This window comes from Larus michahellis, chromosome 6 (genome assembly GCF_964199755.1).
Source record: "Larus michahellis chromosome 6, bLarMic1.1, whole genome shotgun sequence".
NCBI lineage: Eukaryota > Metazoa > Chordata > Aves > Charadriiformes > Laridae > Larus > Larus michahellis.
In genome coordinates, this window is record NC_133901.1 from 21,093,930 (window position 1) to 21,110,131 (window position 16,202).

A 16,202-nucleotide genomic window follows, 5' to 3' on the forward strand; every position below is an offset into this window, starting at 1 on the left:
CCTCGACCCGTTGGCTACGCTTCTTTTGACGCAGCCCAGGATACGGTTGGACTTCTGGTCTGTGAGCACACATTGTCAGCTCATACTGAGCTTCTCGTCAACCAACACCCCCAAGTCCTTCTCCTCAGGGCTGCTCTCAATCCATTCTCCATGCAGCCTGTATTTGTGCTTGGGATTGCCGTGATCCAGGTGCAGGACCTTGCACTTGGCCTTGTTGAACTTCATGAGGTTCACACAGGCCCACCACTCAAGCCTGTCAAGGTCCTGTCATGGCATCCCTTCCCTCCAGGGTGCTGACCACTCCACACAGCCTGGTGTTGTTGGCTAACTTGCTGAGGATGCATTCAATCCCACTGTCCATAACCCCAGACATTTAGTCTATTATGGAATTCTCTGACAAAGCAGGGAACTAAATGTGCCACTGTTAACAAAGAAAACCTTCCTCTCTTTCCAAAAGGACATGAGCTACACCTTCTCCTTATATCCCTGCCAATAATAATGTTTGGTAATAGGTAGTCTCTTTAGTTTAGAAAGTGTACATGCAGTTCAAGTGCAAATTAACCACAAATTCACAAGATATGTTAACAATGGGGCCATGTATGCATCTACATATTGACATGTAAAGCAGGAATTTGTTATATAAAATCATGCATAAAATAAACCTTCCCTAGTCAGTTATTTGATTTAAGGTCTCTTACAACTCTAAGCATTCTATGATTCTAAAATATCAGTCAAAAATAAAAAAGACTAAGAACCCATGATAAATACTAACCCACAGGCTGTTTCTTTTCTTTTTTTTTTTTTTTAACCTCTTTAACCCACTACAGCAGAAATATTTAGGAGAAAGTTATTGATATTTGAAGTTGAATATTTAACAAGAATGCCACTGTAAGATTAAAAAGAGAATAAATTTGTAAATGCAATCCACAGTATTTCAGATTTTACAGACTGACAGAGCCACACCCTGTGACATAAAATAAATATAAAGTATAGCCATAGTCTTTTGGTCTTGGACAAAGAGTTGTCCTTCATATTGCTGGTAATATGAATAATAAAAAAATATTACTAATGCACCTGCAGCTTCAACCAATGGAGAGATGTATCTAAGTTCCTCTTCAGATTTCATTCAGTATGATGACAGCAATTTTGCTTCTTCACAACAGTACAAGAATTTGGAGAGAATCTTCTCTGCAAAGAGGAAATACCCCATAGACAGTTGATGATTAAGAAGTTAAATAATAATCTCTTGCTAAGTGAAATGTCTTAAACCCCATACTCATCTACTTTGCTTGGGCCCAGTGCAATTATTGAAGCTGATGGAAAAAAATCCCATTGAAGCCAATACAGCAACAAAAGAGATAATAATAACAGGAGCAAGGGGTTCCTACCAAAGGATACTGTGTGCCATTACACTTCCTCCCTTTGACCTAGATCCCTTACTGGTGCTGTATTATCATATACTGCGATTCAGCTGTTGACTGACAGAGTCCATCTCTAAGTGTAAGGAATACTTTTTCATTTCCTAAGATGTTACCTTGTATTTAGTTTCAAAGTAAAAAGAGCTAGCTAGAAGCCTCCAAATCTGAACTGTCAAACAAGAAAGTTTTTGCACTAAGTAGCAGTATAGTTTGTAGGCATTTATCAAGATAGCCCATCAGGTTGACACTTGACATGTAAATTGTATAGTAAATCTGACAGCGCAAATATTAATGCATCCACCTAGTTCTATCTTACGCAGTTACTACTGCAATAGACTTTTTGAAAGCATCCTTGATATCCATTTCAAATCTGGCTGATTTTTCAAGTTGACATCATATCAACCCAGTTTATTTAGAACTAGCTATTTGAAGACAGCTCAGTCTATGATTATTAAATTAATTGCTGATGCAAGTGACAAGTAATATTTTGTATTCATATTCCCTGTTAATTTTTAATCAGCTAAAAAAATATCCTCAACACACACAATATATTTGATCATTTCAATTGAAAGCATTGCCATGCAAGTGATTAAACTAAAATATCCCTCTCTCGTAGTTGCTTGCTCTGCAGGATATGTTTTCTCCTTGTAATAAGCTGATACCCAAAGAAGCGATGAGTTAAGACCTCCAGCGCCAAGTCAAATACTTATAGCCATCCAAAAGAAACAGCTCTACAGTATCACAAAGAATGGAATAGACACTTTCAAATCACTGGCACTACTTACAGCTTCGTGTGCTGTAAGCTGGGGACTGCAACAACAGAGACATCAGCATCATTCCAGGTGCTTAGCAACTTCATTTCCTGCTGAGATCTACAAGAGCTCCTTGAAGGACTATCTCTGCATTGTGCATCACTGGGCTGCAGAGTAGACAGGAGCTGTTTTGTAGGATGGGATTTCTGGGCTGCACATGGTCTAGAAAAGGTTAGAGTTCCTGAATTCTGTTTTTACTAGCAAGAATCCTTTGTAATAGGGAAGCTTACTGTTCCCTAGGAAGAATGGAAACACCCCTACTTTTAAATATGCCTTGTAAATAGCAAATTGTAGGCTGAGGGAGGATACAAAATTGAAAATATTGCTATACTACTGAATGAGAATGACTCCAGCCTTCTTTAAGAATAGTATTTGTCATCAGACTGGACCACAATAAAATAACAACCACCTTCTTTCCCCACAATAGATCTTAAGTGCTGTTTTAAAAAACATTTTAACACCTACTTTGGATTCATTATTTCATTTTTGAATAACGATTTATAAGAATCATTATCCAGTGGCCATTTGAGAGATGCATTGATAAATAAAAATAACTCCCAAATTCTTTATCTCACTAATTGCATGTGACCTTAATTTTCAAGTTTCCTTTTTATTAATTTCAAGTCTCTGACTCATTTCATATCCAGGCCAAAAAAAAAAGATTGCCTTTGGTTTTAGAAATAATTTCCCTTCCCAGTCCTCCATGTTATTTATCAAATGGCTCCATCTGTTCCTTAAGAGGACCCATCCAAAACAAAAAATTTTGAAGTAGAAACAAGAAAAATAATTTCTTGCCAATCCCATTTTATTTTATCTTTAAAGTAATTGGAAGACACAGAAAGATAACGTATTCAGGTGGAATACAGTATTTTATGGAATCATTATATCTTTGAGGGCATGTTCTAATGCTAGGACACTGAAAAATAGTAGAAACAGACTTTAGGAATGCTGAACTGCAAAGAGACAACTCAAATGTGCAACCATGGACCAAAGTCTGGCAGATCAGTGTGATCTAGCTCAGGACAAGCACATTTCTTGATAAACAGTAATAGTGAGACACCAAATTTACTAAATTATATGGGGCCAAAAAACTGAAGTCAATGGTATTGTAATTATGGCCATAAGATCATTTGTTTCATGTATAAGAACCTCACTGGTTCTTTTAAAAAATGATATTAGAACCATCAGACACCACTTTTCTCAGAGAGAGTGATATAATTCCCATTTTTCTTTCATTTTAAAACCTATTCTGGAACTAAATATTTGTTGTTCTAACAAATACAGTAAATATATTCACAAAACAAATGTAATTTTGATTTTGGTCTGCAGTAGGTATAACAAGTTCCCACTTACACTAAATATACTATCCCCAACTTTTAGATCAAAAGCTTCTGGTATACCTAAGCTAAGATTTTGATGTAGCTAGACTCCAAATATTATTTTATGTCTAGTGCTTACCTGGTCTCAGACTTTAACCCTGCTTCCATCCGGTCTGCTTACTGGCCTATTTTTAGCAGGAGTTTTCTTTTGCTACTTGAGGAAATACGGGTATTTATCTGTCAGGACAAAACTGGCTGTCAATTTTCATTCCAGTTGATTCAGACAGTTTAATCTCTCTTAAAGGAAGAGAGGTTGGTGGCAAAGTTTATCTCTTCCCCTAGTACCACTAAGGAAAACAGAGAAAAGAAGTCTTTCCACCTCTTCACAGTTATGGTTAATTGACTTCCCCCTTTCCACCATGGTCACGGGGAAAGGCACTGCCTTCCTGTGTCTCCAGACCATATGGCTGAAAGGAGGGGAAGTAACTGCTAACTGAAAAGAAGCAGCAGGTTCCTAGAAGACAGAGAAAGGAGGAGGTAACAGCAGAAACCCCAAATATCAGCCAAGAAAACAAAATATGGCCATACTTGTATTGCTAAAAATGGCAACCAGGGTAAAGACCCCAGAGATCATTATTTAGAATACAATTCCTAAGGTAGGTATAAATTATAAATATAAAATAATTAGCATACAATAAAAACTGTTGGCAAGAATGATATAGTGCACCTGAAATTATTTGTCTGGATTAGCAGATAGTAGTAGAATTGCTCCTAATAATAAATATTGCCCTGTTTTTCTGATGACATGGTAAACTCTGATGACAATGGCCTAATCTGTGAAAAATTACTCCTTTGTTTTCATCAGTATTTGGAAAAGCTGATCTGTGTCTTACTATCTCATACCGGATGGTCAGGCTATGATCAGGGAAACATTTTAGCTCTACTGCAAAGGTCAGATTATTCCTTTTTTTTAAGAAAACCAACACCCCAAATTTCATGTTTTATGCTATTTTCTGTGTGTACTTCCAGTTTATTGAGAAGTAACACCAGATTTCAGGCTAAAGGTTCCCAACAGCCTTCAGAAAGTGTCCTGATGAGACTGAAGTCCATCCTGCTCTCCACCTTGCCATCACTGAATGTCACAGCTAATTGATCCTATACCCATTTCTCTGCATTTTGAAAATAAACACATTAGGTAATTGGAACACTGAAGCAAATAGAACTGTTCAGACATTTCTCATGCTTTATCCTAATTTTGCAGTGCCTATGACTCATTAGTACTAAACAACCTTTCTTCTATCCAATCAAGCACCATATCTTTTCCTGCTTGAGATAGTACACAAGAGCATTTAGGAACATTTCACAGGCAGTTACTGCTGTTTTCTTCTCAGCCCCTGTGTATTCTGGTAGAAAGACAAGTCCTTATTCTTTCCACAATACTTTCTGCTTTTGCTTTTTAACAGTCCATTTAAAATAAGCTACTTGGTGATCTTGGGAAGAACTAAGCCAGCTCAGCAAAATGCTCAAGCATGTAACTTAGAAGTCAATCACGAGAGGTTCTGTATTTCTCTTTGGTTACCAGAGCACAGCAGAAAGCAATGACGGATCTCATATGCCACAAAGGCAATCCATGTATTTGCCCTACAGGACTTGAGAAGTGACCAAAGGTAACACTCACCTACTTCACGAATGGATGATCTCTTAAAGATGCAGAGATGCTGCAGGTGATTTTGAAATTTGGGGTTCATGTGTGTATGGAGGGGTGGTAGCTACAGAAACACAAGAATGTATAAAGTCTAGCTCCTTTGTTCCTTGTCGTTGTTCTCATTTTCAAAGGCTCAGTATACCAATGCGTTCACCTTAATACAGCACACCTAAAAATAGACACAATAAAATTAACAATATCCTTTTAAAGTTGAAAATAATACAACTCCACCTTTCTGTTTTTGTGGGTTTCACCCTGAAGCAAATATGAGAAAAAGACCATTTTTCCCAAATAGAAGCAGAAACCTCACAGGGGACTTAATTTCACAGGGCTTCTAGACCGTGTCTGAGTGCTCTTCAAAATCTCAAGATCTATGTGTATAAATTGTTGTAAAAGCTTATCAAGTCATTGTCATTGAAGAAAAAATGTTAGCTAATGGATTGGTCTTACTGAAAGACACCTGTATATTTTCTTTATAATTTATAAAATCATGTAGATACTCTTTGTATTCATGTTACATTGATAAATGAGTTCATTATAAATACCTGTGGGTGCAGCATATATAAACGAGTCCCTAGTTAAAGGACAGGGGTTCATGTTTTCTGAAAAAATACTACCTTTTGAGTAGAAAACTCTATGAAATAGAAAATTATACTGAATTCATGGGCAGTGATGCATGTTAATTAAAGTAGGTCTACAATGTATACTGTGGGCAAATGCAAGCTTGCCTTACCTATGCTGCAAGCCAACCAAAAGCCAGAAATCATAAATTAGCCACTGATTAGGTACAATCAGTGGAGGATGACTGCTTTGCCTAATATATTACCTTACGTCTAATATATTCCACTGTATAAGTACTTGGTCTGGAGCTGACTCATGTCCCACAGGATGTAAGTAGGAACAGAAAGAGTGATATGCTGTATATTTCACATAGATGTCCTTACAGGGATAATTGTTTAGCCATCTGCAGGGAGCACCAGGTTAGGAAACTTGATTGTAACGTAAGAAAACAGTAGTGAAATTAATATCTGGGAAGGGGTTCACTCATTTATCAGTCGACATGTATTGGTATCAGACATGAAAGTTTAACTAGTAATAGAGAGACATTCAAAGACAAGTATTCCTTCAAAAAAAAAAAAATTGCAGTTCACCAAGATAATGAGTTAGTAAACGTTTTGCAGTCAACTCAACAGCTTAGATACAACGTTCTGTACAGCAAAGTCCTGAAAAAAACCCAAACTTCTCTTGTACTATATATTCCTGAGCTAACAGATGCAGAGTCAGACTTCTGGATCTAGGAAACAGGTTTAGGCAAGTACAAAATTCCTTTTATGAGGATCTAAGAGTAGGATCGGTACTTGGAATGGGAAGAGAAAATATTTTAAAAATACCAGCTTTCTGAGTTTGGAACGCTGCATATGAAAGTTTTGTTGTCCTTCACTTCGACTTTCTCTCTTACCAAAAATTTATTACTTATGATCTAATGTCAGATTGACATGACTGAGTTGTGCTGATCTGCCAATATTACCAGCTTTTCTGATCTGATAAGATGTTCATTTCAAAAATACTTTATCAAAGAAAGATGAAGGTCTCAATGTCCTTCTACTATGTGATTTAACACTGAACATGCCTATGCATTCTCAACATTGTTTCACTCTGATGACTGCATTGCTAACGAGATAAGAAACAGATGCCACGTTTTAAAAATAGAGATGTTACTTGTTTAGTGATTTTTATTTATTTTTATTAATTTCATCTTGGTTTCAAAAGGAGAATCAAAACGTACAACCTTCACAGTAGTCCGCTTCATTGTTCCTTCAAATATTTTTACATTATTAGTTGGCTTGCAAATGTATACGCTAATGCTGATGAAGGAATTTGATATTTCAAATTATCAGCCTACCTGCTAATACACTAGAATGAATTTTCAACTAGGTTCAAGTCACCAGTAAAAGGGGAACTCTGCTTCCTTAGCCAAGGAGAGAAATATAGTTACCCTCACCCATGTTTCCAGCCTGTTTAATGTACCTGTGGGGGATGTGATAAGGCAGCACATCATGGAGAAGAAAGCCTACAAAGTTTTAGAAAAAAAAAAAAAAAAAGAAGAGATATCCTTGAAAAACATGAAATAAATCCACTGGGAAATCTAGGTGCCTATAGAGTGTATGGTTTTGTTGTTCATAACTCAGAAACAAAAGACAGAGACAACAGGAAGATAAGTGATATTAATAAAGACAGCTTTAGAAAGCTTCCAGCTTCCTCAGCCATGTTTCCAGCTGGTGCACATTAGCAGAGCTCCACTGAAATTAAAGGCAACAAGTGTGCCAGCAGAAGCGTAGTACTAAGCTCAACAGAGACTAGCTGAAGGTGGGATGAATTTGAGATGTGTAACATTGATCTGGGTTTGTTTCTAATGACCCCACCTATCTTTCCTCCCAGCTAGCTGTTCATCAAAATGTTTGCGTAAAACTAAATTGCAGATCTCTACCCAAGTAACTAAACCAGGTTTGATTAAAAACAAACATGAACTCTAGAGTTATTGCAGGGGTTTGTTTACTTAACTTTGCTTCAGTCCATGCTTTGTTAGGAGTCATCAGACAGGCTTCCTAGTGAATTCAAAACATGAGCTATTCATGACAAGCACAGGGGGAAACCTGATCACAACTTACTTGTATAGCATTGCGTTTCGAATACAATGTTGAATTTACAAGAGGTACATATACAGGACAGACAAGAGCTGTAAATCAACTGTTTTCTGCAAGCGATTTCCACATCTCTAAGGTAGGAACAGCATCACAGTTCCTCACTTAGCAGGAAGCAATCAACAGCCGGAGAGAAAAGCCATGAAACGTTTTAATCAATAGCATCAGCGATAATAATTGCTGTTGACTGCTTATTCTAAGTTTCTAAAGACAAGTGATATAATTTTCTGTGTCTTATAAAAGGCTGAATGTGCAGGTATTTAGCAAATACAAAAACATTTTTAAAATGCATTCAAAATATTTTAAAATTTTAAATATGTAAATGCAGTCCAACAACATTATACTTCCAAGATATAATGTGCATAGTAAAATATAACAAATATTAACAATGAAAACTCCTTCAATTAAAATATTCATTTTCAGCAGCATCTGCATTTTCTGTAAGAGCGTATTGATCCTGAATTATCTTCCTTACAAGCACACAAAGTATTTTCAGCTTTCCTTTCAAAATGGCTTTCCAATGAGTATTTCAGCTGATACAAGAAAATTTTTAGGTACGTATTTTGGGGATATATTTTCTTGTGTCTGGATTTTCATAAAGAATGAAAACAAATTCCCAAATATCAGAATTTTCAAAAAATACAAATTCCATATTTTGCCGGCTTCAATACTCAGAATTATTTATTACTATAACATATAGAAGAGCAGAATAAAAAAAAAAAGGAGTTAAGCTTTTCTTTGTATCATAGACAAAGACAGATTATTGCTCACCACAGAATTACCTGTTTATTTTTTTTTTCCAAATTGCTCTGCTGCATTAAAAAGTTAAAAGTCCTAAGGCTCTGCTGGCAGAAATCTGGTTATATTCTTTAGACATGTAAGGACTCATAACAAAAGAGTGCTGCTTCACATAAAGCAATAAAAGTGCGAGGACCTAATTCTAATATTAATCTGCCATTGTATCAGAAATTAATTACTATGTAATTAGAATTATATAAAATGCAAATGAGACTTCTTAACGCTATCAACAGCTGTTTGAATTGACATTTATCTGAAAACACTGGAAAAACAGAAATGCGCCTTCACAAACTATGAAGCACTGAATTTGCCAGCTATCTAGCAAAGTCTAGTGAAACCTGTTTCTTACATAAGATGCCCTATAAAACATATAAAATCATGAATATGCAGCATGACTAATGCAGCTCTTCCCCCCAGCTCCTGCTAGGTAAGCAAGGACATGTAAGAGAAGCACATCTGAGAGAACGCCAGCACTCATGACCCCCTCAGTGTCAAGAAATTATCAGAAATATCTACCACAGGGAACTACACAGATAATGAAAACAAAAATGATCTGAACCTCAAGGATAATGATAGCTCAATGTCTAATTATCCGAGATGAATTTTTGATGACACCTCCTCTGGCCAATTATTTTGCTAGTCACCAAAGTGTGCTTTTGGCAAGGAGGGTTAAACAGAAGGTTGGAGAAATAACAAGAGAAAATAGGACTGAAAATGCTGGAGCTAGAAGGGTCCCAATTCTTCAGCCACTTTTCTCAGTTGCAGAAGTAAGCTCTGTGGGAGCCAAGAGATTTAAGATACATTTAAACCAGAGCGAGAAAGAAGATGATCAGCAGACCTGGGAAGCTTCCTACAGCATCCAGGGTGAGCACTACGACCCCCGTGAAACCCGGTCCAAGCTGAGTGCTGCGACCTCCCCGCATTACCCACAACCTTGGTACCACACACAGCTGCTCAGCCTGCTCTGCCGTTCCTCACCCTGATAGGCTCTCTGAGCAAGGGCTGTGGCACAACACCCAGAGAACCCATCACGCCCTGTGTACACCTTCCCTAGAAATTGCACGTGCCCCTGCCATGGCCTTCAGGGCGTTGTTCATCATGTGATAGTGTGCATGTTTCTCTCCAACAAACTGCGACACTGGTCTCAAGACTTTGTCCAGAAAAAGATGAAAGAAAACCACTTTGGTTGCTCGTCAGCAATAAAATAAAAAGTAGCTATAAAACAGTACAAAATAGGCATATGAAAGGCCACATAATTAAATCAGCACAGCTCCATTAAAATCCTCTTTAACAACCCCAAATGCCAGCACCAATATCAGTCAGAATGTAAGTTACACTTACCTTCTGTAGCCCGCTTGGGCATTCAGGACATCATGTGGCAATAGCATTAGTTCAGTCTTGCTAAGCTTCCGCAGCTATTTCTCCAGCAGAAGGAGAAAAGTGACATGGCAAATGCTGGAAAAGACTGACGAAAGTTTCATTTACTCGGATTTAGAAACTTGATTGGTGTAAAACAGTTCTTCTGCTCTAAAGAACAGACCTCTGCAAACCATTATGTTTGTGTGGGAAGCTGAAAGTGTATGGAAAGACAGGCAAATAGAATAAACAGACATAATTTTTTCTTGAGTTGTCTTCTTCCTCTTTGAATTTTACAAGTTTGCAACCAGCAAAGCTCAGGTTTTTGATCTAGAGCCAGATAGACAATCTTTGTAACCAGAGCCAGCATTTACTACAGTGAAAAAATATCCAGCAGAACCTTGTATCTTGTCATTTTCAATAATCCTACTATATCCCACACGGATTATTTTTTCGTAGGCCATAAATTTGTTCTCATCCAGCAACCTACCACCCGCTGATCCCCATTCTTTCCAAAGCTTGTTACAGTTAGATTTAGTTACAATTCTTTTTTTTTTTTTTTCTGTTCCATGAAGCAGAAGTACTATGTCCTACCTGCATAATGCATTGCTCATTCTGCCTGAGAAGCTATTGAGACAGCTGGTATCTCACCAAGATGTTTATTTTAGATTTTCCTCTAGCAGATAAGAGCAGTGCAACAAGGGAGGCGCATATAGGAGATAAAGCAAATATCTCACTAAAACAAGTCTAGAGAAGATCTGAGGTATAACCTGTGCCTCAGTACTGGAGCATATAAACAAATCAGTTGTGTTAGATTTGGACTTGCTTGACTTAAAATTAATTTCTGCAATACTATCAGGCATTAATATTGACATTTCATGGTATTTAAGATGCTACTTACACTCTGCACACTAGACATACACAAGGCAGTTTACCTTCAATATGAGCAGCTAGTTACTCCTTTGGGAAGCCAAGGCGGAATGGTGTGGCCACTATCACCTTACGACCCTTAAAGATTACTGAACAAGGACTGCAATGCCAAAATAGCTCCAGAGACTGCCTGTTTGGAATCGACTGCAGTCACCACCTGTAGATAGAAGAAATCAGTGCTGCTCTGTATTATGTCTTTTTATTAGCCATACTAAGTGACCTGTCTTATGCCTGCTAGGCTGGCTGTGTACATTGGCCCTGTAATATAGAATAATACAATAATTTAAGTTGGAAGGGGCCCCTGAAGTCCAACATCGTCCTCAAAGCAGGGCTAACTTCAAAGTTAGATTCCTCAGGGCCTTGTCCAGGTGAGTTCCGAATGGCTACAAGAATGGTGCTTCAGCAGCCTCTCGGGGCCCTGTTCCAGTGTTTGACCACTCTCATTGTCAAAACCAAACATTTCTTATGGCCATTCATAAGAAATATCCCAGTGACAACAAGACCTAAAAGACAGCAACAAACCATATTAAAAAGTTTTGATAAATTCATGATATACGGTAAAAACTCTGTTTGTAAGTGGTGGCAGTAGTATGACTTCAGGGTTACTTTACTTTTTGCCCTGCTGTAACAACACAAACACAAGAGTTGTGGCAAGCTCATGCTAAAACATGCATTGCTGCAGCACTAACACGGTGCTACCATTCTCCCGTTCTCAGCCAGACCATCCCATACTTCTCTTCAATGCAGATGCAACTGCAGATATTCTTGTGATAGTTTCACCATCAAGCTTCTACAGTTCACTTTTCCACATTTTAGAAATTATTTTCCCTCTCCCAGACACAAGCTTATGCTAACTTTCCTCAGGCAAAAACATGATATCATTGATGTGTTTATAATCTAACCTTCTACCAACAATAAAAAGAAAATTAACAATTTTAAAAAGCAGTTATTTGATACAACTTGATTCAGTTATGTTTATTTCCACAGACTGTCTTGAGTATGGTTGATCTAAACCAGTGACAAGCACTGCTTTCTGCTGTATACCTAAACTAAGACTAAATTAACAAACTCTTTCAGTTTGTAATCAGGTTATAAAAATAAAGTGCAGCAAGGAGAAACTAACCTGTTTGTTTTGTAAGTAATGTATGTGCTGTATCTAGACCTTAATTAGACCACATAGTAAGAGACTTTTATAGACGGGTTTTTATAGATGCTTTTCCAGACATGCTGTGCTCCTGATATTCCTCCTCCAAGCCCCAACCCACACCTTGCTAAATAACTTTTATAGGTCTAATTAAACAGGCTGGTGATTCAGTAGTAATCCTATTAAAACAACAGTACTTGAGAACTGGCATACTTACTATAGCATTCTCCTTTCTTTCCAGTAGGATTCCATAAAAAGACATACTGGTAAGATCTCAGGACATTTCTATATTGCATAATCTGATGTCATCCTAGAAACGCCTCACCTAGTTCTGTGTGAGCTGGATTGTCTACACAGTTCAACGCAGCACCAAAAAAGACACATTAATTCTACTGCCAGAAGCAGTATGGCAGCAGTAGTGTTGCACTGCACCCAAGCTAATTACATGCTTTTCTGCTATACTCCTCCTTCTTACGGAACTAGAAAAGAGCAAGTGTTATTCATTGGAGACACCCCCTGAGATCTTTTATGTCTAATATTATTGAAAGACTAGATAAACCTCCATCATTGAAATGTTGCCTAGAATTTAATAGGGATCTATAAAAATTACCCTCCAAAATAGAAGAATTCAATTGAGAATGATTTATTTCATTTTATTCTAGTATTATTAAATTTAAGGAACTATTCTATAGAAAGCACACAGGCCCATTAAAGTTGATAACAAAGCTCCTGTTATTGGAATTGAAGCCACAATTCCCTAAGATGACTCAGAAATCTCAGAGACTGGTTATGATACTCTATTCAACTCTGCAGGCATTTTCCATGAATAATAAAATGTTGGAAAGCCCTCAGAAATTATTACAAAAAGCTGCTCATGCTCCAGGATTACCACTTTTCCAAGAACTCCCTTCAGTCACAAATATGCCTCTCACATAAGAATTTGTGTCTGTTGAATAATCCACCAGTATTATCCAGGTAATACTGGGACTCATGAAAGAATAGAGGCAGTTGCTGTCAGTCAGTCCTGCTCTAGGCTTCCAGCATCAACATGGCACATTTTGTAAAAGCACATTACAAGTTTGACTGTATTTAGCAAGCTATTGCTGCACTTTCCACAATTAAGAGGACTTTTCTGAACTCTGTAAGAAATATAAAGTTACGTGCCGAATTTTATTCCCAGTTATATAGAAATATAGAACAATTTCTATACTATAATAGACTGAAAAAGGCTTCCTATCATGCTTCCAGCATTTAAACACGTCGAAGTTATCCTCATACTTCAAACTCCTTATCACAGTAAGGAGTTTTTTCCTGCATCAACTTGATCTGTCATTTTTATGGCAGAAGGTGAATAGTTTGAACAAAATAAGGTACTTTCACCCAAAACTACTTCCATATTTTAAAAGGCAATTTTGCAATTCTAACATTTTTAACAAGTACTTGTTTTACCGTGGCTGAAACAACAATGCATTTCTTAACTACCTTTCTGGATATGGCTGATAGATACTTTTGTCTAAAAATGCTTTTGTACTAAGGAAACAAAGGTTTGCGGCCTTAGTCACCCCAAAATACGCTATTCCCTAATCTTGAAACAAGAAATTAAAAATGTCTAGAAATATACAAATTTCCTCCAAAATCTAATCCTAACCCAAATTTATAGTTAGCAACTAACATTATAGGGTGGTTTTGCAACTACACCCAAAATCATGAAGCACAAGCTCTACCTTACATAGTTTTCTGAGAAAGCTCCAGTCAATAAAGAGTTAAGCGCTGTGGCTTCAAAACACTTCCTATCTGGGCAATCCATGCCACTAAAATAACAATTCCTCTTATTTCCACCCTGCTCATAGGGAACCAGCAGGTCTTTTACTTATTATTATTTATTTCTTTGATCTTCTCTCCCCTTGAACCTTACTGCACTTCCTTTTACAAGTTTTCCAGTTCTTTGGCAAAGGTGTACATATCAACACCATCTGGCTGCATGCAAAGAAACATTACTACGTGCTTCCCTGAAGACAAGCCTGCTGTGCTAGCCATGAGCCACTGAAATGATTTCCAGCTCAGCACTTCAGAAGAGTTCTACTCAAACACCGTTGCTTGCGCTTCCTCACAAAAGAGGGGAGGGGAAAAAACCTAAGCTCTCCACTGGATCTATAATGGCAGGGAATGTGTGTCTCATGTTTTATGAACACAAAAATTCCAGGCTCAATTATGTGTTACTACTTTGTGCTCTGCCTGCCAAGCCACTGCTCTGTTTCCGATAAGTATGTAGCAATATAATGAAAGGACAAACTACAGTTCTTATAAGTTGCTTTTAAGTACTGTTTTTTGCACATTAAAACTGTCACGGGAGAGACCTTGCATCTCAGGAAGCATTTTGGCAAACCTTTTCAATTGTTGCTATGTTTTACCAAAATATTTATCCAACTGAGTAATAATAACCCCTATTTATCATACTCACAAGTGGTGAGCAATTCCTGCTTTCCAGCTGTAGATTTATGAGAAAGTAACATTAGAAGCAGCATTCTTAAACCAAGAGCTGTCATTTGTTAGTTAATTTCCACTAGCACATATTTGTATGTCTAAATATTGTAGGCAGGACTCCCATGACAAATTAAAGTTAATGGAAATTGTATGCATCTCTTAATTCTTGGAATTGAAATAATATTAGTGCTGCATGCAACACTAAATGAAAGCTCGCTATGAGCCTTTTAAGCACAGCACTTTCTTCAGCTCACTACCTTTGGCTATGCAGGCGGTTCTAGTTTATATTCAGAAACTATCCATCGTTAAGCTGCTTTGACTGATTAGCCAAACTGAGTATTACATTGGTTGAAGTGTCATAATCTCTTCACATCAAGCTCAGCTCCATCTAGTGATACACTTATCAAAACCACAAAATACAAAGGCAAGTATTACAATCACTACTTTGCCCTCAAGACCCCAAAGGGTCCAAGCCTAGACAATGTATTGTCAGCAGCGGCCCTCTCTCTGCAGCATGCTTCATCTTGACCATAAGCCAAAGCCAGGCTTGTTGCCATTCTAACTATTGCACAAAGCGCATCAGATACACACACAGTGTATTTGGGCCTCAGCTTGGAGACTACTGATGACAATCTTTGGTTGAAAGCTCTGATTTTACACACGGAGAACTGATTTGTTAAGAAAAGAAACAAACAAACAAAATATTTTGGAGAAAATTTGCAATTAATGGCTGGGCGTGCATTTTGGGGCCTGCACCTTTTAAAATAAATCAATACATTCAGAGTTTTACTCCTCTATACCAAATTGTCCATGACACAGGAGCATGCTGCACTTGGGCACTGTCTTGTCATAATTCCAGTCAATAAATTTTGCAGAGCATATCTCAGCACAGAACTCAAAAATAATCTCCTGCTTCACGCATTCAAATATATCCATATACGCTCCTCTGCCTGTGTGTATGTAACAGTAAGCCAAGAAGGATGGAAATTTTCAGACCACTGCAAAACCTAACAATGGTTGGGTTCCTGAAATCAGATAACTAGTAGAAATGCAAATAAGCCCCTACAACCTTAGAATTTTCAAATAAATGTTTTTAGGTTTGCCATTTGTGTTCTTCTAAAACTACAAATGTGATACCATAGATGTTTTATAATCACCCTGAAGAAAATGTAGATCTGTTCTTTCTCTTAAGATGCAGAGAATGTGCAACTCAAATATGCCCTAAATTAAAAAAATTTAAAAAAGGACAAAAGGACATAAAAAAGGCTCCACATTAATGACCCTGAAGACAGATATTACCTTATTATGTTGGACTGTATCAAGCACAACAGACTCCTATAAAAATGAGAATAATGTATCATATACTTATTATTGCATGACTAAGTCATTGACAGTGAATTTGGAAGCCAGTTATGCACAGGTCATACCAATAATCTTTAATGTCTTGTTTTATGCTAAATTTCTGTGAAGTTTCAGGCTTCTTATTCACTAATTCTTTAAACATAAAAACACCATCAGGCGCCAAATGAAATTA

The 16,202-nt window shown here is 37.3% G+C and overlaps 1 long non-coding RNA gene across 1 annotated transcript; it reads right to left on the reverse strand.

Annotated features, from left to right (window-relative positions):
* Positions 1-1,054: 1,054 nt before the first annotated feature.
* On the reverse strand, positions 1,055-5,306 carry LOC141745338 (uncharacterized). The gene is made up of 3 exons (XR_012587743.1): positions 5,228-5,306; positions 3,689-3,786; positions 1,055-1,188 (listed from the first exon to the last, which is right to left on the reverse strand). It is a non-coding gene; the product is annotated as an uncharacterized LOC141745338 (long non-coding RNA).
* Between the last annotated feature and the right edge of the window lie 10,896 nt (positions 5,307-16,202).